This window comes from Gopherus evgoodei, chromosome 1 (genome assembly GCF_007399415.2).
Source record: "Gopherus evgoodei ecotype Sinaloan lineage chromosome 1, rGopEvg1_v1.p, whole genome shotgun sequence".
In the NCBI taxonomy this organism is placed as follows: Eukaryota; Metazoa; Chordata; order Testudines; family Testudinidae; genus Gopherus; species Gopherus evgoodei.
In genome coordinates, this window is record NC_044322.1 from 89,274,199 (window position 1) to 89,298,330 (window position 24,132).

At 41.0% G+C, this 24,132-nt stretch overlaps 1 long non-coding RNA gene across 1 annotated transcript in view; it reads left to right on the top strand.

Moving 5' to 3' along the window:
• LOC115646062 overlaps positions 1-22,962 on the top strand; it is a 55,822-nt gene extending 32,860 nt beyond the window's left edge. The window contains exons 2-3 of the long non-coding RNA XR_003998919.1: positions 14,497-14,769; positions 22,879-22,962. This is a non-coding gene — a long non-coding RNA (uncharacterized LOC115646062). The remainder of the gene's footprint in view (positions 1-14,496; positions 14,770-22,878) is intronic.
• Positions 22,963-24,132: the final 1,170 nt, after the last annotated feature.

Sequence of the window (24,132 nt, forward strand, 5' to 3'; positions counted from 1 at the left end):
GAGTTGTCTGTGACACAAAATACCCATTCTAAGAGAAATTCTGAAATTTTGATTTTTTTCTTTCTAAATCAGATAAAATATCACTATTTTGAAGTTTCAGGAAAAAGAAATTTTTGTAAATTCTATTTCAGAAAAATAGAAACGATATTTTGTTTTGAAAAAGTTGTGTTCAATGTGGTCAATATGTTTTGTTTTACTTTATTGATTCAAATTATATCTTATATTACATTATAATAGAATATACTTTATATATTGTTATATAATAAAACATTCTGACTATTAAATTGTATCATATCATGTTAATAAAATAATAAGGTGATAAATGGGTGACAAGGAATGGATCACTTGATGATTACCTGCTCTGTTCATTCCTTCTGGGGCACCTAGCAGTGGTCATTGTTGGAAGATAGGATACTGGGCTAGATGGACCTTTGCTCTGATCCAATATGGCTGTTCTTATTTAACAGTCAACATGGATTTGTCAAGAACAAATCATTTCAAAACAATCTAACATCTTTCTTTGACATGGTAGCAAGATTTGAGGATGGGGGAAGTGGTAGATGTTGTATATCTGAATGTTAATAAGGCTTTTGATACTGTCTCACCTGACCTTCTCATAAACAAACTAGGGAAATACAATCTAGGTGAAGCTACAATAAGATGGCTGCATATCTGATTCCCTGAGAGCAGTCATCGTGTTTCACAATCAAGGTGGAAGGACATATCAAGTGGGGTCCTGCAGGGATCAGGTCTAGGTCAGGTTCTGTTTAATATCTTCACCAATAATTTAGATCAGGTGTTGACAACCTCTGGCACATGGCTCACCAGCGTAAGTGTAAGTTTGTTTACCTGCCATGTTTGCAGGTTCAGCGATCGCGGTTCCCACCGGCCATGGTTCGCTGCTCTGGGCAAATAAGGGCTCCAGAAAGTGGCGGAGGCTGAGGGATGTGCTGGCCACAGCTTCCCGCCGCCCCTCTTGGCCTGGAATGGTGAACCACAGCCAGTGGGAGCAGCAATCGGCCAAAGCCTCCGGACGCGGCAAGTAAACAAACTGGCCCGGCCCACCAGGGTAAGCCAGAGGTTGCTGACCCCTGATTTAGATATCAGCATAGAGAGTACACTTATCAAATTTGCTGATGATACCAAGCTGGGAGGGGTTGCAAGTGCTTTGGAGAATAGGATTAAAATTCAAAATAATCTGGACAAACTGGATAAGTAGTCTGGAGAAAATAGGATGAATTTCAGTAAGGACAAATGCAAACTACTCCATTTAGGAAGGAGCAATCAGTTGCACACATACAACATGGGAAGTCAAGTCTCAGAGGAGTGGCCATGTTAGTCTGGATCTGTAAAAGCAGCAAAGAATCCTGTGGCACCTTACAGACTAATAGATGTTTTGGAGCATGAGTATTCACCCACAAAAGCTCATGCTCCAAAACGTCTGTTAGTCTATAAGGTGCCAAAGGATTCTTTGCTGCTTTTAACATGAGAAATGACTGCCTAGGAAGGAGTTATGCAGACAGGGTTGTGGGGGTCACAGTGGATCACAAGTTAAATGAGTCAACAGTGTAACACTGCTGCAAAAAAAAAAGGAAACATTATTCTTGGATTTATTTACAGGAGTGTTGTGAACAAGACACGAGAACTAATTCTTCTGCTCTCCTCCACTCTGATATTGCCTCAGATGGTGTATTCTGTCCAATTCTGGGTGTAACATTTCAGGAAATATATGGACAAATTGGAGAAAATCCAGAGGTCTATTTATTACCTAGTCCTACCTTGAGTGCAGGGGACTGGACTAGAAGTTCTTTTAGAAGTCCCTTCCAGCCCTAAGATTCTATGTTATGTAATAATAAAATGGCATGACATGAGATAACAGATAAAATGTTGTAACATATTGCATTATGACATGTATAATGTCAAAACATTTCTGTAATGATATATTACATCATAAAGGTTGAAATGATTAGATGAAATATTTGGTTTTGATTGAAAAAATGTATCAATATTTTTGTCAAAAAAATTGACAAACCAATGCATTCCCATGGAACATTTTAATTTTGTGGTTTCAGCATTTTCTGATGAAAAACATTCAATCAGAAAAATTTCTACCAGCCCTAACTCAGAGCATTGACACAGTGCTCTGCACCTGCAAGGTCTGAAGATATATGTGATTGTATCATACTTTTTAAGGTGATGGTGTCATAAACAGATAGCTAAGGATTAATGTCTCTTTCACCTATAAAGGGTTAACAAACAGTGACCTGCAAACACCTGACCAGAGGACCAATCAGGAGACAAAATACTTTCAAATCTCATGGAGGGAAGCCTTTTTTTGTGGGTTTGGGGTTTGGCTTTGTTCTCTCTGGGTCCTGGACGGGACTAGAGGTGCAACCAGGTTTCTGCCAATCTCCCTGCTACAGTCTCTTATCTATTCAGAATTGTAAGTAAGAAAAGGCGGTCATAGTCTTTTAATTTGTTTTTTGTTTCATTTGCATATGTGCACTTGCTGGAAGTAGCTTAAATTGTGTTTCTGCTGGAGAAAGTTTCTTTCTATTGTTTATAAGTTGAAAGACCCTGTAACTTTTTACCATCTAAGTGCAGAGATAAACCTTTTACTTTTTTCTTTCTTTTTATTGAAAGTTTTGCTTTTAAGACCTGTGTGATTTTTTTCTCCTAGTTAAGGTTCAAGGGAATTGGTGGGGAGAAGGGAAGGATAAATTTTCTCTTTGTGTTAGATTCACGCAGCTTGAATCTGTACGGCCTCTGGGTGAGGGGGAAGGTAACACTCCTCTCAGTGTGGTGATTCAAGAAGTTGAATTAGGCGATCTCCTAGTGTTCCCAGGGCGGGAAGGAGCTGGGAGGAAGAAGGGAGGGGGAAGGGAATGGTTTATTTCCCTTTGTTGTGAGACTCAAGGAATTTGGGTCTTGGGACCCCCAGGGAAGGTTTTTGGGGGAGACCAGAGTCTATCAGGCGCTCTACTCTAAGTCCTGATTGGTGGCAGCCTATCAGATCTAAGCTGGTAATTAAGCTTAGGGGAATTCATGCTAGTACCCATATTTTGTACGCTAAGGTCCAGAATTGGGAATTATACTATGACAGATGGTAACTGCAATACTTAGGAAGGAAACCTTATAAGAAGCTGTTTTGAGTAATTCCACTACTATATCAGACACTCTCCTGTGCAACTTAGAAAACAGAGCAAGGCAAAACAGCATGTACAGTAGTAGCACTAATTAATTTTAAAATATAGAGCCTCTCATGAAAAGAAACTCACTACAGTAGCATGTAATGTAAAAGGTTTGTGCTCATTTATAATGTTTTAAAGGAAGTCCAGCTAAGTTGTCTGATCTTAAAAGAAATTCATTGTAGACTTCAAACGCATTTATTTTTAATAAAAATTGGTCCAGACCCTTCCATGGGAGGTGTAGCTCAGCGGTTTGTGCATTGGCCTGCTAGACCCAGGCTTGTGAGTTCAATCATTTTGGGGGCCATTTAGGGATCTGGGGCAAAAATTGGGGACTTTTTTAAGGGGGGAGGGATAGCTCAGTGGTTTGAGCATTGGACTGTTAAACCTAGGGTTCAATCCTTGAGGGGGCCACTTAGGGATCTGGGGCAAAATCAGTACTTGGTCCTGTTAGTAAAGGCAGGGGGCTGGACTCAATGACCTTTCAGGGTTCCATCCAGTTCTATGAGATAGGTATATTTCCATATATATATATATATGTATCATATCTCTAGATCCAAACACCACAACCTACTAAGCCATTAAGATCAAGACATAGATCTGTATTCAGGTTTTACAAATATCCTTAACTTTGTAATGGATTGAAGCAAAGGCTCTGATCTAAAGACCTCCAAGCTCTAGAGAATTCAAAATCTTGATCCAGATCTAAATGTGTGGGTTGAAACCATTTTACCAGTCCATTTTGCAGGTTAATCATGGCTTTTCCAAGAGGCTTGTAGGTCTTATTGGTCAATATTCAATTCTTAGACTCCCATTTATTAAAGTCAAATAATCTTTAGGTAGTGATGTCTATTGTCAAATGTGCTTCACAGTCATGTGCATTAGAATTAAATGTATCAAATTATTAAGCAACTGCTCATTGAAAACAAAGGAGAATTTCTCTTGGTATTGCAAAAGAAACAACCACCAATTATTGAATGAAAATGAGATGAAATATTGGCAAATAACCACTGTTTAAACTGTTGGCTGTTCTTAGTAGACTTAGCATGGATTCATTTCATCAAGGTCACCCTGGTATATAGGAAATATTGCAATGTGTTCATAGAATATCAGGGTTGGAAGGGACCAGGATGTCATCTAGTCCAACCTCTTGCTCAAAGCAGGACCAATTCCCAACTAAATCAACCAATTCCCAACTAAATCAGTGTTAGTGATAATAGAAAAATATTTCCCTAAACAGTACAGTAGTGAAAGAATTAAACAAAAAGCAAAAGAAAATAATGCATTAAAAGTATGTGGTTTGCAGTGAAAAGTCCTAAGGAAAATAATCTGAAGCAATAAATAAACACTGACAGTCCTGCATTTATGACGCTTATGGAGAGACAGAAAAGTAGGGAGAAACACCTGTGGTGAATATAAACACCTTTAAAAGCTTGCAAAGAAAACCGGTGCCCAGTGTTATTTAGGAGACTGGAGAGCCTTTGGGACAATCAAATGGGACCATTTTACAGACACTCAAAGAAAAAGATATGATACCAAAGTACCACAGATATGACTGTCTTGGTTTGTACTGTTTGGTCTGTAATAATGTATCTTTGGAATTAGAAGCAGTATTAAGGAAGAAATTTAAAGTTTTTCACTTTAAAAAAGTGATCAAAGCAATCACAAGAATTGCCTTGAGGGAGTGAAATTGTGACAAGCTGCTTAATAATATTACAGTGAGCAATTTTTAAAAAGAGAAACTAATTTAATTTACTCAAGAGACTAATATAAATAACAATATTATTCATAGAGATGGGTCCAAGTTAAAGTATTTGGCCCTCAATCTGGAACTGCTTCAGAGTTTGTGCTGGTTTAAATCTGGGGGTTTGATTGGGGCCTGCCTCAAATTATTTGTTGTGGATGAAAATGAGGAAGAAGGCTTGGGATATGTAGCAAATGTTGTACAGGATATTGTGTTCTTCAGCAAAATATTAGAATGAGATTTAAATCATAAATGTTTCAGTTGTCAAATTCATGCAAACTTTAGCATGAAAACCTTTCCAAAGCCCACTATACAGAAAGGTATATTAGCGCTAGTGCTATCCAGTCTGTACCTGTGACCTGGAGGTCCCAGAGCAGTGCTTTTGGATATTAAATTAGAGACTTCATAGATTTTCATAAATTAAATTTCCAGAGTGCAATAACAACTATATTACATCACAATGAGCCTTCCACCACATTTTGATTTGAAAAAAAAATCCACATTTTATTTTTTATATAATAGAAATAAAGACACATTACCTTTCCTTTGTGGATAATTACTTAGCCTTTTATATGTGCAGTGGGTGGGAAAATCTAATATTTTGTACCCAAAGTCTTTCTGTCTCTAAAAAACCCCCAAAAACTGTTACCTTCCCTTCTTCTATTTGGTGTTTTTAAATCAGACACCCCAGATATAGATTAGGATGTCTAGAATAAAGGAAATTATTTATTATCTTATCTCCCAAACTCTGGCTGTCAGCAAACCCTATTGGTATAAACTTTTCTTTTCAGAAAGTATGTCTAACTCTTAATTTCCTCTGCTAAAATGAACATTTATGCCTTAATGATCTCTCATCTTGCCTAATGCAAACTCCTCTAGTCTCAGTGACTCTCACCTCATTCTCTCCCTATCCTGCCAACTTGCAGTTATGAAAAACATTCTTTTCCCCCACAATTATTATCACTTCCCACACATTTCTCCATGGCTTTCCTGCCTCTTCTGTCCAAATCTTCTACCCAATTCTTCCACTGCCTGCATCACTACTTTAATATCTACCTACACTTTATCCTCCTTTTGCTTTTTTTGTCTCCTTCCATCAATTGCAAATCCATGTGTACTTCCTTCCAATCTCCTATTCCTGAAAGATCCTGCTTCTTCTGTGGAAATAGATAGTAAACTCATTCTCTGCCTTCAAAATCTTCCTGAAAAGCAAAAACAAGAACTCTTTTATGTCTTTCATTCTACCAGACTGTAACACTAAAGGCTGTGCTGCAGGGCAGGCTGCATGATTTCACAGTGGAATGGCCACTTCTCCCCAACCCCAAGTAGGGGGGCAGAGAATGATGAATGGGACAGGAGTATATTACTAGTTTCTGATACAAAGGTGGATATATTAATTTATTCTTCCCTTGTTGGGATTCCCACCAAGACCTTTTCCACTTGGTTTATCAAGAACATCTTGCCCCAGTTCTGGAAGAACACTTCATTTAGTTCTCTGGCATCCAAAAAAAACTCAGCTGGAGTCCAGATTTCATCACTTAGGTTCCTTTATTAGACATACAGCAAAACTACGCTGAGTTGATCAGACTCAAATTTAGGGGGTGGATATAGGGCAGGGATCGGCAACCTTTGGCATGCGACCCGTCAGGGAAATCCGCAGGTGGGCCGGGATGGTTTGTTTACCTGCAGCGTCCCGCAGGTTCAGCCAATCGCAGTTCCCACTTGCTGTGGTTCACTGTTGCAGGCCAATGGGGGCTGCAGAAAGCGGCGTGGGCCGATGGATGTGCTGGCCACCACTTTCTGCAGCCCCCATTGGCCTGGAACAGTGAACCACGGCCAGTGGGAACTGGTATCGACTGAACCTGCAGACTCTGCAAGTAAACAAACTGTCCTGCTGCACCAGTGGATTTCTTTGATGGGCCACATGCCAAAGGTTGCCGATCCCTGATATAGGGTATACCACACATCCAGAGTTACACAGAAACCTCTTATTTTATATGCATTTACACATTGCATTATATTTACTGTACATTGCATCATATATTTTTGGATTGGTCTGGTTACTTTCCTGGAACCAATCCCTGTGCAGCGTGCTTTATCCATGCTCAACTTACTGTTAAACTTTTCTCTACATTAATAACTTATCTTGTCCATTGTTAGCAAATGGTTCCTTTTAGCCTACAGTCCTATTTACTTATCTTACTTAGCAGAAACATTCTGTTTTTTGCCTAATGATCTGTTAACCTAATTCTGTCCTCCGAGAAATTAGGTCTCCCTTTAGATGTTAATTACTCATGTCAGGATAAGCACTAGCTACATCCCCAAGCTACAGTTCCTTCTCTCCATGGCTAGAGTGACACAATAATGCACTGCTGCTAACTAAGGGTGGTATCATAGTGACAGAATCTATCCCTAAATGTTCAAACAGTAACATCAGAAATATACAAAATATGGTTTTGAGAGGGAGAAAAAGCAAAATAGAATGGATCTTCTATCAGTTCAGAAGATATCTCTGTTTTAAAAACAGCACCTAGGCATGAAGCCATCACCTCTGAGGAAACTCCAACTATTACAGACTACAGTACAAGTAATCTGCTCAGCAACATAGGCTACCACGATCACTTCATATCTGTCCTCCATTCTCTTCACTAGCTTTCCACAGACCATTAAATCAAGTTCAAAGTTTCAGTCCTCCTTTCCAGGATGCTCATTGGCCTGAGCTCAGAATATCTAAAAGACCACCCAAGCCTGTAAGATGAGAACTGTGGTTGACAACCTCTGGTACAATGGAAGTTTCTGCAATATGGATAAATATCATCTGTCCAAGAGACAAAGTTTCCTCAGGGGCAAGTCTGAGATTCTAAAACAAATTCCCTCAGGAAGTAAGGACCATCACAAACCTCATCACCATCTGCTCTAAGTGCACAGAGCACACTTGTCTTCTTCTCTGATATAAACTCATAACAGCATGTACATTAGAATAACAAAATACAAAAACAATTCTCTGACTGGGGATAGGATGAGAAAGAATGAACCAAACCTAATAGATGTTAGTCACATCACTAAGGCATGGCTGGAAGGTTCCCAAACACTCTGGTGATGAGGGAGCTATAAGAATCTCCAAGGATGAAATAGAACATGTTCATAATCTTCCTCTGAATAAGGTATTAAATAAGGATAGAATAGGTTGCAGGAGTGTTGGAATTCAAGTATACACAATGTGAATGGTAAAATAAACATTTAAATATCTTAGTGTGCAATCATTTCGCCAAACATGTGAATTAGAGATGTAAAACGTTTAATTCTAAAAAGTCAGTGTTGAGGATTTCATTGGATGAAGAAATCTCAGAGGAGAAAAATCTGAAGTTCAGAGAAATATGAAGTATTTCTCTCTTTCCTTAATTTTGTATAAAGTATTGGGCTCTTCTGAGTTGTTCCTTTTTTACTTCCTGTAACAGAAAGAAAAATGGTGGACGTTAGCGGTATTCAAGATAACTTAATTTTGATAGCAAACGATATATTATTATTTCTTCTATTATCTGTTGTGTTTTCAAAACGTGCTTTGAAAGGTTAGGCACTAGTGCCAAGAAACTCTCAGTTTGAGGTCTGATCTTGCAAGATTCCAAACACTACTGTTTGCCAGAAAACAAGAATTTCATTTCAGTACATTTTTGAGGTTTCATAATTTGTTTTGATTGTGCATTGGAATGAAAACTAGACCTTTCTAAATTTTTTGCCAAAAAGACCCGTATTGAAACTAGCCATGCTTTGAGCCCCTGCTGTGCCAAATGTGAACTCAGGTCTTTTCTGCCCCACAGGAAGGCTCTAACCACCAGACTATAGGGTCCATTCCTTTCTTTCTGCCCAAAGAATATTTAGTTATATACATGAAGTGGATTAGTTTTAATAAAAAAGAGAGAGAGAGAGAGAGAGAGAGAGCAGGGATATGAATCTTGTTCCATTTTTGCTTCCATATTGGTTATGGAACAAGATTACTTCTTAACTATTAATAAGGCTAAAGCAGTGGTCCTGAATCATTTTTCATTTGTGGACCCCTAAAAAATGTCAAATGGATGTGTGGACCCCTTTGTAAATCTTAGACATAGTCTGCAGATCCCCAGGTGTCCACAGGTTAAAAAACACTGTTCTATGGTAATGACAGCCTTTCATGGACCTCTTAGATAATCTGCGGACCCCTCTGAGTCTCCAGACTGCAGATTGAGAATCACTAGGCTAGAAAACATATACATTTCCCTAAAGAAATCCAACCAGTTTCCATTCTCAGAATCAAATATTGAAAGGGATATCTGTGCCACTGATGGAGTGTGAACATATATTAAATATTGACATTTTTAATTATTAGTTTTCCTAGTAAGCTCTCTTATATTTCATAAGGGAGGAAAAGGTTGTAATTTGTTAGGCTTTAATAAACCTGTTGGTATGCTGTTAGAAAGACATCATAGACATTGAAATTTGGTGGGGGCAGAATGTTGGGGCCAGAAGACACAAGAAGAGGAAGCTGTATCAGAAATAGCTGACAAGAAGTAGATTAGCTACATAGAGACAGCAGGAGCAGGTAGAGGTGAAAGTGAGTACAAACTGTGTAGGGACAAGCAGTCAATCCCCTGAAGACTTAGTAAGGCCAGTGGAGGGTAGAGAGCATTACATATTTACTGCTGGTGTTAACTGCTACAACCATCAGGCTAGTGAAGAGAAGCAGCACAGTCCCTGCTGTTGATCCATCTGCATAACATTTAACATGCCAGTTTCTTTAATTAGGGTGGGTAGGAGGAGGTACCCTACGTAGACAAACCTCAAAGAACAGAAAGAAACAGGGTGTATTTTTCCTCTCATTGCACTTATTCTGGCTCTACTTTTCATTCAAACTATGTTTCTGCTGCTATTGCTTCTGATACAGCTTCCAACACAAACTTTTGCTGGATCAAAATTCATTTATTCTCCAACTGGTGCAAGAATTACGAACTGATTTGTTTTTCTCCATTATTTAGGAAGTATAAATGGCAATTATGGCTGGAAGAAGGCCATAAGGGAATACAGCTACTTGTTAGAATAAACACTGTTGGAGGCAATATTTTCAGAAACTGCCAACTATAGCAACCAGCAAGTAGTCAAGAACTATATGCCTGATCCCTGTAGATTTTCTGTTAGCTAGTGGATGGTTAAGTACCCTTTCCTGATCCCCCAGAAAGATACAATGCAGTTCTTCCATTACTCCCAGTTTTGTTTTGTATCATTAATAATGGATATCAAGATCTTCTGGCATCTGCAGAACTGCTTTTATTGGGTATCTTTGTTTCTGAATTCCTTTATTTCCTCTTTTTACCAATTCTCCGAGGCCCATGAACTAGCTGCAAGTTTTAATTCAAAGTTATTCTAATTGTATTGAATATATTTCCATTTATGAGAATTTGAACTATTTCTGATATGTTGGAAGCACTATGATATTTTGCGTTTATGAGGCCTGATACAAATCCCACCAAAGACAAAGGAAAGACTCCCATTGACTTCAATGATCTTTGGGTCAACAACATGTTAAAATTCAGCCACTCTTACTAATTTTGAGTAGTTCAGTAATCTGCTAATAGTCACATTGATTTCAATGTCTGTAAGCGTCTCTCTCTCTCTTTCTCTCTCTCTCTTGTTCTCTGTGTTGCATTTCTTCAAACTAATGAATAATAAGTCATCCCTAAATTCTGCACACTCTGATCCTTGCATTTTCCCCATATTTCACCATGAAAACTGGGCTATCCACTCTTTGATTAATAGGGTTAGTCACAGAATCAGCTACAACTCAACATAAGGAATGAATCAGTCTCTGTCACTATATATAAACTAAAATACTATATACAAGAAAGAGATTAGTAGCAAAGACCTATAAAGGAGTGGTTTTGCTAGATACAATATTGCATGACGGGAGCTGAAGTCTTTGAGTGTAGTAAAACTAAGGAAGCAGGAAGTGCATGTGTCATACTGGAGTCAGAGGTAGCTGCTGCATGACTGTTTCTGGAGCTCTGTGACTGTTGTTTTAACAAACACTGTTGGATTTCACCCTTTTCTTTGGTCTCAGCCAGCACTATTCAATACAAGGTTACCTGCATTGTGAAAGAAGGAAAGGTTATTTGCCTTACAGGTGTTTTGTCCTGTGTAGGAGTATGATTTTGAGGATTAGAGGTAGAGGTGGGTATGATTTTGAGGATTAGAGGTAGAGATGGAGCAGAAAAGGTGACATTTTGCATTGACCAGAGTGGCAAAAAGGTCTACCCCCCGGTACACCGCAAGTCTGGCAGATGCTGTGGAGGACTGTCATGAGTTCTCATTCATGGTCTTGCCAGAAGTAGTCTGTGATTCTATTCTGGAGACCTGGCACATAGACTGCTGAGATTTCTATCTGATATGAGATACACCATTTCCTTAGTGACTCTGAGCATAAGGACTAGAATCTCGCTCTGCCCAGTCAACTCATATAATATGTTACTGCCCTGTTGTCCTGCATTGCACTGATGGAATGGCCCTGCATAGTGTGTAGAAGTGTTGGCAAGAATGCCATACAGGATAGTGATATGGAGTGTGACCTCTTCTGCAGACAACTTACCCTGGGCAGTATTCACTTGTAGGTGAGCTCCCATCCCAACAGAGAAGTGTTTTTTGTCAGAATCTTTGTTGGTGGAGGTTGAAAGAAGGGGGTTCCCAAGCAAACCTTTTGAGGGTCCTTCCACCATGTAAGGGAGGCTCTTCTGAGGTACTGTGGCACATTTGGAGAGTCTGTTTCTATACTCTGATCTTAGGCATATTTGAAAACACCTGAGATGCACTCAGGAGGTGGGGGCGGGTATTGCATGGGCATAGCCCTGGCAATCAAATGCAGCTCCACAGAGTTCCAAGATCCCCTCACATCCTTACCTCACCAAAACCCCAAAGACATACATAAACTGAGAACCGCTACTGAAGGGGACACTGGAAAATACACTAAAGGAGAAGAAAGACCAGTATCTGAACACATACTATGGTTCAAGGAGGAGTTGAAAAACACAATGAATATTGAACAAATCAAACTGTCTAAATAGAAGGAGTGGTATGATAAAGATACTTGGAAATGCCTCCATGTCATGGATTTGCTGGTACTGTTAAGTCTCATAATATACAATTTAATGGTTATGACAAAGAATTTGGTGCTGATGTTAAATCCTTTGAAAAGGTGTAACACACATGATTTGTGGAAAAGAGCTTTTAAGCATGCTAGGGGCGGCATCAAGGAAGCCCTATTGGATACTGCTTCTCAGCTAATATCTGTAAACAGGCTTAGAGCCTGGCACAGCAGGGGAACATAACAAACCTAGTCTGCTGTGTGGAAGGGGAAATTGAGGCACCTTGCCTCATGGCATAGGTGACTAAATGCCAAGACATCAACACTATAAAAGATATTGATATCTGCATTATGTTATCAATGCTACACAAAAGAATGTTTTCCGGCAACCTGGAAAAAGAAACACACAACTTTGCAAGAATACCTGTGGGAGACACTAGAATATTTGGTAACATTTGGACTTGCAGAGAAAACCCTAAAGAGAGCATTAAGCATACTGCCTCCACATTAATCAGTGACTAACCCTCTGGCAGTAACCTAAGGGGCAAGGTGTGACATTACACCCCATATTCTTCATAGGGATATTATTATGTGATTATGACATAATTATGATGCATATTATGCAAAACAGGTCATGTAAGATGTCATTGGAAAAGTTATGATTTTCTACCATTATTCTATTTGTATGCATGTATCATTTTTTTTTATTCTGAAGTTGTGAATATTTACTAGGGATCTGTATTTCAAATGGGCTTACTCTGGAAAACACCCATAAACAGCCCTTCAGGTACAACAATGAAGAAGCCAGACTGGACTGGTGGCCCATCAGCAAAGGCAATGGACTGTGGAATAGTTTAACTTTCCTGTGGGTGATTTAGCCAGCCTGTAAGTAATGGCTGCTATAACACTGCAAGGGCTCATGACTAGACCACGTGTCTCTCAACTCCATTTTAGTATGTCAGAATTTTTTCACAAATCTTCTTTGTGAACCAATCCGGGAACCAAGATTTGAAACAAAGGGTTCCCACCATATGCTAACATTATATAAGGGAGGGAGGGAGTGGCGTCATCGGTTGTCCTCCACTCCCTACACAAGAAGAGTCCTGGAAACACCTGAGGAACAAAGACTGAACTGAGTGAAGTGCTGGACACAAGTGCAGCATCTCCCTTAAGAACCTGCACCCTGCTTGTATAATCAGCCAGGGTGAGAATTTTCTAATTCATACCCTATCTTTCTAGTATCTTAGACCAAGTTTGCATTTTTGTTTATTTGCTATGTAAATCACTTAAAATCTATCTTTTGTAGGTAATAAACTTGTTTTTGCTTTATCTAAACCAGAGTGAAGTGCATGAGAAACTGCAGCTCAAGGGGCAGAAGCTTTTGCATATTCCTCTCCACATTGAGGGGGAGGTGAACTGGACAATAATTTCGTATTGGTTGGGGTTTGGGCCATGGCATGACAGTACAGCTCAGGGGTCCTAGGCTGGAAAAGTGGTGGTTATTTTGGCTGCATCCTCTCTACTGTTGGTTCACATGCAGTGGCTGGTCAGAGATCCTTTATGTAATTGCAACTGGGTGCGTCCATACCTGGGTGTACGCTGCTGGAAGTGTAAGACTGGGAGTATGTCTGCAGCTTGTCACAGCAGCACAGTCTGAGAGGGAGCCCAGGCTGGTGGGTCAGAAGGCTCAGTGATATCCAAGTTCCAGGTGACACCCTGGGGGGAATCCATCACAGGGAAGTGCAGACTTCTTGGTTTTAAAGGAGGGTGCACCTCTCTTTTGGGGTTTAGGTCTCCTCCTGAAGGGCTCCAAGGTCTTGGGGAAGATGGGATGTTATTGAAATGGCTTAGATCACTGCTAAAATCCCTTTTTGGCGTAGAGACATACATTCCCAAAGACTGCAGCATTTCCCAGGAGAGTGGGGAAGGGAGAGAGGATTTCGTGTGCTCATTGAAGATCTTGGACCCTGAGCCATTCTTTGGTGAGACATTCATTCTTCCTTTCTAGGGAGGCCGGAAGACTGAAACCAAGATGTTCTTCTCATAACTACAGCCATGGTCATAGATTTACAGGCTATCTGAGCAGCATCCAGAGTGGCCTGCAGTGAGGTTTTCGTGACTAACTGGCTTTCTGATGTAAGGGACTGAAATTGATCTTTCTGGTCCTGTGGCTGGTGTTCAATAAAATATGTGAATTTTTTAAAAGTTGTTGAAATCATATTTCCACATCAAGGCCTGATGGTTGGCAATTTGAAACTGAAGATCAGATGTTGAGTAGACCTCTCTGCCTAGTAAGTCCAGTTGTTTTGACTTTTTATCCCGAGAAGAAGGTCTAGAGTGAGCCAGATAGTTCCTTTTGTGAGCTGTGTTTACCACTCAGGAATTAGGGATGGGATGTTAGAAGTGGTGCACCATTCACATTGGTGGAATATAATATTTGTTTTTCTTTCCACTTACAGATGGGCAGAACTGTGTCAGGTGTTTGCCACAGAGTGTGAGTGGGTGATAGCAGTGCCTCATTAATTGGAAGGAAAATCTTTAACAGGAGGATGATGTTCAAAATATCCACCAGAGTACAGGGACTCCTGGATCTCTTCTAGCAAAATATTTATGGAATCTACTTTGTGCTTCATGAAATCCTGAAAAGTCCTAAAGTCATTGGCATAGGATGGCATCTCATATGAAGAGGAAGAGCACCTGAATGAAGAAGGTCTGTGGTTCTTCCTTCTCTGGTATGTCATGTGGTACTAAGGAAGTGTGCCATACTAGGGGCTGGTCCATTGGTCAGGGAGGGTGATATGATACTTTGTTTGCTGATGTTTCTTTTTGGACAGCGTCATGTAGAAATGTTCTCCTAAGGGACCCCATGAATTCCAGTAAAGCTCACAGGGGAAGGGTATAAGAGAGGGGTTCCCAGGCACAGTCATAATCACAAGGTCTGGGACATGTGTTCGATTCTGAGAGACTCTCTTAATTAATGACAGGTTTCACAGTAGCAGCTGTGTTAGTCTGTTTCCACAAAAATAACAGGAGTACTTGTGGCACCTTAGAGACTAACACATTTATCTGAGTATAAGCTTTCGTGGGCTACAGCCCACTTCATCGGATGCATAGACTGGAACATACAGCAAGAAGATATTTATACATACAGAGAACTTGAAAAGCTGGAAGTAGCCATACCAACTGTAAGAGGCCAATCAATTGAGATGAGCTATCATCAGCAGGCAAAAAAAGCCCACTTTTGAAGTGATAATCAAGATGACCCATAGAACGTGTGAGGATACTTAAGATCGGGAAATAGATTCAATTAGTATAATGGCCAAACCATTCCCAGTCTCTGTTCAAACCTAAGTTAATTGTTATCTAATTTTCATATTAATTCAAATCCAGCAGTCTCTTTTTGGAGTCTGTTTTTGAGTCTAAACACTCAGTGACAGACTTAAAGGTGGCAATTTTACAACAAAAAAAAAACTTGCCACATAGCAGGTAACTCTCTGCCTCTATCTCCCTAAAAGGGGCAACATGCCTTCTCTAACAAGCCAGAAAAAGGGCCATACTGCTTTGTGTATGGTGAAGTCATTTTCATTTACACTAAGACTGCTTAACATGGCTGCTCTGGAAGTGTAAATGGGTCGTAAATTTCTGCCCACCTTAAGGGCTGTTTGCACTGCTAGAGTGGTGTAAACAGATCTGAGTGTAAATGAGAATGAGGGATAAGGATCCTAACCATTACCAACAATGAAAGTCAGCTAGGTATTGTATGCTGATTGGTATTCTGCTTCATGTCATTAGGTCTCTTAGTGTATGCTAAAGATATACTAAGCATGCTAAAGATGCTAAAATTCATAAATAAAATGTTTTAAAACTATGTTGTCTTCTTGAAGGTCCTGAATAGACAGAAGAGAGGTAAAGTAGAGGATGCAATTGCTTCTGTTCCTAAGTTTCTAACATCTAGCAAGCTTCAGAGAAAATATGTGTGATGTACAACAGAGGAGAAATCAGTCGATTGGTAATGGTAGTGGATACAAGAAAAGGCTTTGCTGAAAATAAGTTAAGGTTGATTCATTGCCTTGCTCATCAAATGGAATTAGTTGGAGTGAATTAGTGGTGAAAGACATTGCTGGGCTTTGATCAATCAATTTAACATTTTTATGGGAAATTGTTTAGAGTGTCTTTAGTCAATCAGTAGCAAAATGAAAGAGAGCTGACTTAATGTGCATGTGAGGTGTGAGAGATACCTTAGCATCAGCACAACTTCCACTGTTTGACGAGCAGCCAGCAGCAGTTAGAGGACTGAACAATCATTATTGATGACACACAATACAGTACAGTTTATGGCCTCATAGATAAAACAGCTCTGATGTGATTGTAAATGGAAAGAGTTTGTGTACGTTTTAAAAAGTTTATTCTTGATTTATGCCCAGTCTATCTTTATCACACATGCCTTGTGAGGAGTTCTAGTTTTTTCCCCTACAAGACACTTGGAAAATTAATTTTGCCCTTTTCAGGAAAAGAGAAAGGAAATACTTTCTCAGTATAGGAGTGAAGCTCATTCTATCAACTTCCTTCCCTACTTACTCTACATGCTTCTAGATGCAAATGGCTATTGCATGATACTTCTTTCCATTCTTTCCTATAAATCCATTTACTACCAGGAATATGGCCTCAAGAAGTTGCCAACAGCATTATATATGTTTAACCCTTCTGCCAGGCCAAATTGATAACAGCAAGGGCCAGATTCAATACACAGGGGTCCCTTCCTTACAATGTAATGCAAAACCAGCTCGAGCCCCCACCCAGTGACCTGGGAAAATCTTACACACAACCCTGGGCGTCTCGAAGAGGCAATACTTCCCCTCTCGCAAGCACAGAGTCTCGGTGTAGCAGAAGATGTTTAATAACATGAGATAAACAATAAGCATTAAATTGGGAAAACACCTCAACTAGAGGTGTTCTGATGAATCTGATGAAGTGAGTATTCACCCACGAAACCTCATGCTCCAAAACGTCTGTTAGTCTATAAGGTGCCACAGGATTCTTTGCTGCTTTTACCTCAACTAGAGTTCATAGACCAAACCATGAGCAAAGACCCACCACAGGAAATTGGGCCGGGTCCTTTTCCCTGGGCTCATGAGTCCAGCAGCCCCAAAATCACCCCAAGACTCCAAAGTCCAATACCCCAAATGTCTCTAGAGTCCAGCAACCCAAAGATCACCCACAGTCCCAAAAGTCCCACAACCCAAAAGTCTCTGTCCCGGGTCAGTGCAGCCCCAGAGTTCGAGAGTTTATCTGCAGAGGTTTTTCCCCCCCATCAGCCTGGGTAGAGAGGGGCACCTTACATGGTCCGTGGCCAACTGCCCTGCCTTTCCGTGGAGTTCTGCTTCCGCCTTCTCCACGAACTGCTCCGCTCTACCAGCCACTCCACTCTGCTCCTCCAGCTGTCCTCACAAACTGCTCCACTCCGCCAGCTGCTCTGCTCCACCAGCCATCCCATGATTCACTCCAGTCATCTCCGCAAACTGCTCAGTTCCACTCGCTCCATGGGCTGCTCCAACCATCCCACAACTGCTCCGCTCTGCCAGCTGCTCTGTTCCACCAGCCATTCTGTGATCCACTCCAGCCATCCCTACCAACTGCTGAGCTCCACTCGCTCCATGTCCCCACAAACTGCTCCACTCCACTCTGCCAGCTGCTCTGCTCCGCAGTATAGCTTCAGGCTCCCCCACTAGTTTGCACATTACTCTGTGCACTCAGCTCAGTAATTTTAGCTCTTCAGTGATTTCAGCTCTTAGTGATTTCAGCATATAGTAGGGGAGCCCCGGTGCTGGTGCACCATCAGCCCAAAGTGAATTCAGCTCAGTAACCTGTACCTGGATCCTTAAGGGAATCAGAAATCAGCTCTGATATTCAACAGGAGAGAGAGAAGTAGGTGCAATTGGTGCTTCTGGCTCACACAAAGAGCCCCCACCACCAGGTACAGATACCTGTCCCCAGCCTCTCTCAATTCACTGGGTTTTGGAACCCATGTCCCTTGTCTAGCAAGTGCTATTTAGTTGATGGTGAAACCCTTTATTATAAAAGTTTCATAGCTCCTCATTTACTTAATCAGGGTGACAACACTTTATTCCTCCTGCCACAATAACAAAGAAATTGGGGATCCCACAGCTGTGAAAGTAACTATTTTAGGCTGCCATGGGCTATGCTAGGCGGGGTGGGTGTGCCTATGCAAACACAATCAGCCTATGAAATTCTTTTCCACACTCACCATAATTCACCACCAGATGCCAGGGTAGAGCTCATCCTGACTCTGCTTACATATGGTCCCAGGGAATTAATTGGCTCTTGAATTGGGTAGCTTCTACCCTGATGGCTTTAGAATACTGGGGAGATAATGTTACCTCTTGGTAACATCAATTTTAATACACCTCTACCTCGATATAACGCTGTCCTCGGGAGCCAAAAAGTCTTACCGTGTTATAGGATAATCCAAGTTATATCGAATTGATTTGATCCACCGGAGCACACAGCCCCCCCCCCGGACCACTGCTTTACCGCATTATATCTGAATTTGTGTTATATCAGCTGGCATTATACCGGGGTAGAGGTGTATGAAATAGCTGTCATTATTGGTAAATCATGCCAGATTGAAGAAGAGTATTTAAACAATTATGCTTGTCTAAAGCATGGAATAATTTAGATCAGCCTCGGGCTTCTCTAAATTATGCTTAGCCCACAGCCACAAGAGAATGATCTAGCTTCTGGCAGATACTGGGGAGTAGAGACACCTCAGCTTCAATTCCTTCATCTCCAAAATGAGGGTGAAGGTGACAGAGCTCTACGTGAACCTTTTAATAAGGGGTTAGAGTTAAGGAACCTGATTGTATACTGCAGGGATTGGCAATCTTTGGCCCGCGGCCCACCAGGGTAAGTCCCCTGGTGGGCCAGGCCGGTTTGTTTACCTGCCACATCAGCAGGTTCAGCCGATCGCGGCTCCCACTGGCTGTGGTTCACCACTCCAGGCCAATAGGGGCTGCAGGAAGCAGCGCAGGCTGAGGGATGTGTTGGCCGCAGCTTCCTGCAGCTCCCATTGGACTATAATGGCGAACTGCAGCCAGTAGGACCCACGATTGGCCGAACTCGTGGACACAGCAAGTAAACAAATCAGCCCAGCCTGCCAGGGGGCTTACCTTGTTGGGCAGCATACCGAACGTTGCCGATTCCTGTTCTACTGCCTTGCACTTTACATGGTGATTTACATGCATGCAAAGTGAGAGTAAAGTATTTCCATTCTGATCTGATAATGTTTTACTCTACTTGGTGCTTAGTTTGCACAGGTGTAAATGACTACACATAGTGCAGGTCTAGAATCTACTGAAGGTTTGAAGATTAAATAATAAGATTAAAATAAGCACAGCTGGAGCACAAAATCAGGACCACATTTCAATGTAAAGAGTTGATAAAATGTAAGAGAGAATGACACAGAGAAACAGAATGACATGTGAAGGCTTCAGATAATATTAGTACTCGTACATTGCCATATTTGATTCAGTTAGCCACTTGCTCATTATAGGATTTAAATGAAAGTAATGCTTTTCCTCGTAAGCCAGAGCCTATTTACTCTGGGCTTATCTCTCCTTTCATGCAAGTTTTACACTGATGTAATTCTTCTGACTTCAGTAGAACTATTCCTAATTTTTACCAGTGTTAGAGGAAAACCATTACCCAGAATATTGTTTTTGGTTGCTATTGGTGCATGCTGTCACAAGATTAAAGGAGAAATGTGTCTTCTCTTTATAAAATAATTATCCTTCAAAGGTTAAAAAAAGGTATTGCTTTAGTGTGTGTGTTGCACATGTATTCACCCATCTTAATTTTTGAATTTCACCCTATATCATTTGTATCAATGTACATCACAATCATGTTATAGGAGACCATTGCTGTCCCTTTGGAAGTATCTAGATATGATATGCAGAAGCTTACATGGAGTATAATGATTAAATGTCAAAGAAAACATTGCTTAGCACCTAGGATAAATAGAAGCCAAAAATGTTACCAAAAGGACACATTATTTAATAATTAAACACAGAACTGCAATGGGTTATTTCCTTGCTCTGCCACACACTGTTTGTCTGACCTCAGATAAATTACTTATCTTATCTGACTTAATGGATCAATTTACAGATACAGAATAATATTTACCTAGGGGAGATGCTGTAAAGCTTAATTCATTACTATGATAAAGTGGTTTGATGCTTGGGATCTGAAAGACCTTAGTGTTTTGTAGAAGGTGCTCACCACATTGCAAAATTGGGCCCAGAAGCCCCAGTTTAGCAAATGGTTTAGAATATGGTATTTTAAATGTAAGCTACATCCGGTCAAAATTTTTCAGATTTCAATTAATGAAGATTTTTCACCAAACTTTTGAATTTCAAGGGGAAAAAATGATTAAACTTTGCAAAAAGTTTCACAGATAGTTCATATCATTCCTTGGTTTGCTATAGAGCTGGTTTAATATTTTTGTTCAAATTTCCAAATCACAATGAAAAATATTATGTTTTGAATTTAATAAAAATGACTGATTTTTTCATAAAAATTGTCACAATTTTTCAATCAGTCCCATGATATATGTGTGATTCAAATGTATCCACATTCAGCAAAGCATATAGGTACAAATTTAGAGCTAAGTGTGTCATTTAAGCTTAGCACATACTTAGGGGGACTGCTGAATTAGCACCTTAGTAGACTGTAAATAGAGCTGTGAAGAATAGCAGTTTGAGAAGTTACTGCTTGTGAAGTGTGCTGATTTTGTTAAGCATCACTCCTGCGAATTTTTTTCTTTGTTATTAATCTACACTATTGTTTTCTTTGTTTAATAAATGTTTCTTGTTATTGAAATCCAAGTGGATGACCTTTCAATATACAACACTCAACAGTGGAAGAACATAGACAGATATAGAATTTTGTTGGGGGGTCCCAGCTGCAACACAATGTAAAAATAACAATAAAGGAGAAATCCTTGCAAAGGCTATTAGACTATCATAATTAAATACTAAAGAAAAAAAACAATATTTACACACACACAAATTCAGAAAGGTTTCAGAATTCCCTTTATGATTCTATACCGTTTTTAAAACTAGAAAACTCTTTAAATTAGCTTTCTGGTTGCCAAGATTTATTGGCAAGAAAATTAATAAAGATAAGACATGTGGCAGGCTTGTTCATACTACATCTTTGTGGCTTGGTTCTAAAAATCTCTCAGAGCAATACAGACTTTCATTATTTGTCTTGTCCAAGGGATAATTCAGTTTCATACCTCCCCATACCTTCTCTTTATTCCCTGCCTCCTAAGCAAAGCTGGATCACACTGTTTGATTAGTCTAGCTAATGGTCAAGTGGCACTGAAGGCTAAAAGCAATATCATATTTGCATTAGATTGCTACCAACCAGAGAGCCCGAAGTAATTCAATACCTTGTGTTTTCTATTTGGGAGATAAAAACCAATTAGTTTCTTTCTTTTTTTTCCCCTAAGCAACATTCACAGTCTTCAGTCCTTTCCTGCATTTAAAACATAATGGATTCTTTGTTACACTATTTGAATTATATAATTTTTAAGGGACTGGCAACAATATGGACTGAATTAGACATATGGGGTATTATGCTGTGTCCCCTTTTAAGCAAAAGAGCAAGAGGGCATTGGATGTGTTGGAATTGTGGATATATATATACCTCAGAATGGTCTCTATTCTTTTCTGTTGTGATTATTCAAAGGAGAAGGAAGGATGGGGCCACAGCTTGAGGATGGCAATCAGGTCAACACAATTCAGAAAAAAACATGGAGATTCGAATCCAGTGGTGCTGGAACTAAGGGTGCTGGGAGTGCTGCCACACCTCCTGGTTTCAAGTAGAAATAACAAATAAATACATGGTTTCCATAGTTTCCATCCTCAGCACACACATTAAAATTGTTTCAGCACACCTGTTCGTATCCCTTGATTATGCTTAGAAATATTGCCTTCTCCATATTCCAGACCGCACAGTGATACAGATCCTTCTGGTCAGAGTTCAAATCGTGACGGGACAAGGGTTTGTGCAAGTCCTCTCTTTGTGAGTGTGGTGGGAGCAACTAACAAAATCTTCTGTCCTCTAATGTTCCACAATGGTTGGTCTGGTGTCTGTGTCCCTTCTTTTGCTGGGCAGAAGATCACACCTCTTGTGGTAAACTAGTACCACACACTTGGTAATGGTTCCCAATATGTGCGTATCTAGCTAACATGCTTATCTGTTGTTGTTGGATGCAATGGTATATATGGGAGGTAAGTTGGAGCAAGTGAGGTGGTTAACTCCTTCCATTATATTTTGTAAAATGCGCTTGTATAAATTAGTGTTTTCCATTTATCTCCTTGACTTTCAGAGTCTGGAACCATCTTCCAACTGTACTCCCTGAGCCCTGTCTGTGAAAAAGATAGAAATAAGTAGGGTAGTAATGAAAGAAATGGTTCACACCTGGGCTAAACCCAAAAGACTACAAATGTGAAAAGGAAACATCAGTGTCTCAGCAGACCTGTTAATAGCTGAGAGCAGGGCTAGCTTTAGGCAGATTTGCCTGATTACCCCGAATCAGGCCCCGTGCCTGAAGGGGCCCCGTGCTTGCTGTCTCCCAGAAGCAAAGTTCTGCGTCTCCCGGAAGCAGCAGCTATTGTTGCTAGGCAATGAGAGACGCTGGCCAGCACAGGGCTGAGCAGAGGCAGCTGTGTGGGTGTTGCAAGTCAGGAGGGGGAAGGGGGAGGGGGGAGAAGGCACACGTGTTTTACAGCCTTCCTTCCCCTCTCCTCCACCCGCAGCACTCACCTGGAGGAGACGCCAAGGGAGCTTCTGGTCCGGTGGGAGACAGGAATCTCTACAGTTGACCTCACCTACTTGAGCAGCTGCTGGGGCTTCCAACGGTGAGTGTTTGACCCTGTCATTCCCCTTAGGTTTTGTAATATTGGGTTGGTTTTCTGGTGTTGCTGTTTGAGGGTGAGTTTGTGCCTGTCTGTGTCTGTTTCAAAATTAAAGTTGGGATCATGTAATGTAACCCAGGAAAAAAGCCCCGGGCTGGTACTTAGTGCTGTGAACTCCAGGTGAGAGAGAGAGAGGGAGGTTTGGAGGAGGAAATCAAATACAGTAAGAGATGAGAATGCAAAAGGTCTGCAACATGGCACAGCAGGCTGAGACTTTTATCTCCTCCCCCACCCCACCGCAGAAGGGGAAACTGAGGCACAGTGTGGTCTGATTCCCTCTCCAGATTATTTTGCGAAGGAAGGGGACTAGGGCTTCTATCCAAACCAGTTCCCTTCCCATCAACTCTGCTTTCCCTGCTGCAAGACTGCTGTAGGAGCTGAATATTTCCATTAAACTATGGCTCCTTCATTTGCCCTGCAACAATAAAATAGACCAGCTTTTGGGGGGGAGCGAATAGCCCCCCACCAAAGCTCTGTGGATATTAAGTTTTTTTTGAGGAGGGGCATGATAATATTCTAGATCAATCAAATGCCCAGCTCAGCTTTCTAGCCATCCAGCAGCTCTAGGGCAGGGAAGGAAGGTGCTCTTGGTGCAGAGTGGTCGCAAAACAGGGGTGAATTTAGCAGGAGGTTGGGGGGGGTCCGCCTGAAATCCCACCTGATGCAGCCACACAGAATCACTGGCAGCAATGGGAAAGGCCAGGAGTGGAAGCAGGTGGCCTGGGGGTGAGGGGACATTTGCCCTCAGTCCTGGGCTCTGGGATGGACTAGGCTGGGTGGTGGGTTCAGTCTAGTCTTCCAGCCTGTTGCTCTCACAGGAGTTTGTGGTTTTCATCTGGCTCCACCAAAAAGATCAAACAAGCCCAGTAGAAAAGAAGCGTGAGAGAGGCGGGAAGGAGTTTGTAAGGGGTTTAAGTGACCCATCAGCAAAAGAGTAAAACCAGAGTTTGACTGGGTTTCCCCCCAGCCACCACTCCTGCAAACACTGGGGAAGGGGCAGCTCCATCCCCCACTGAGGCTATGGTGAGGGGCATCAGGGGAGGAAGAAAGCCACATGGCAGTCCCTTCCCCCCAGCACCCCCTTCCAGCCCCCAA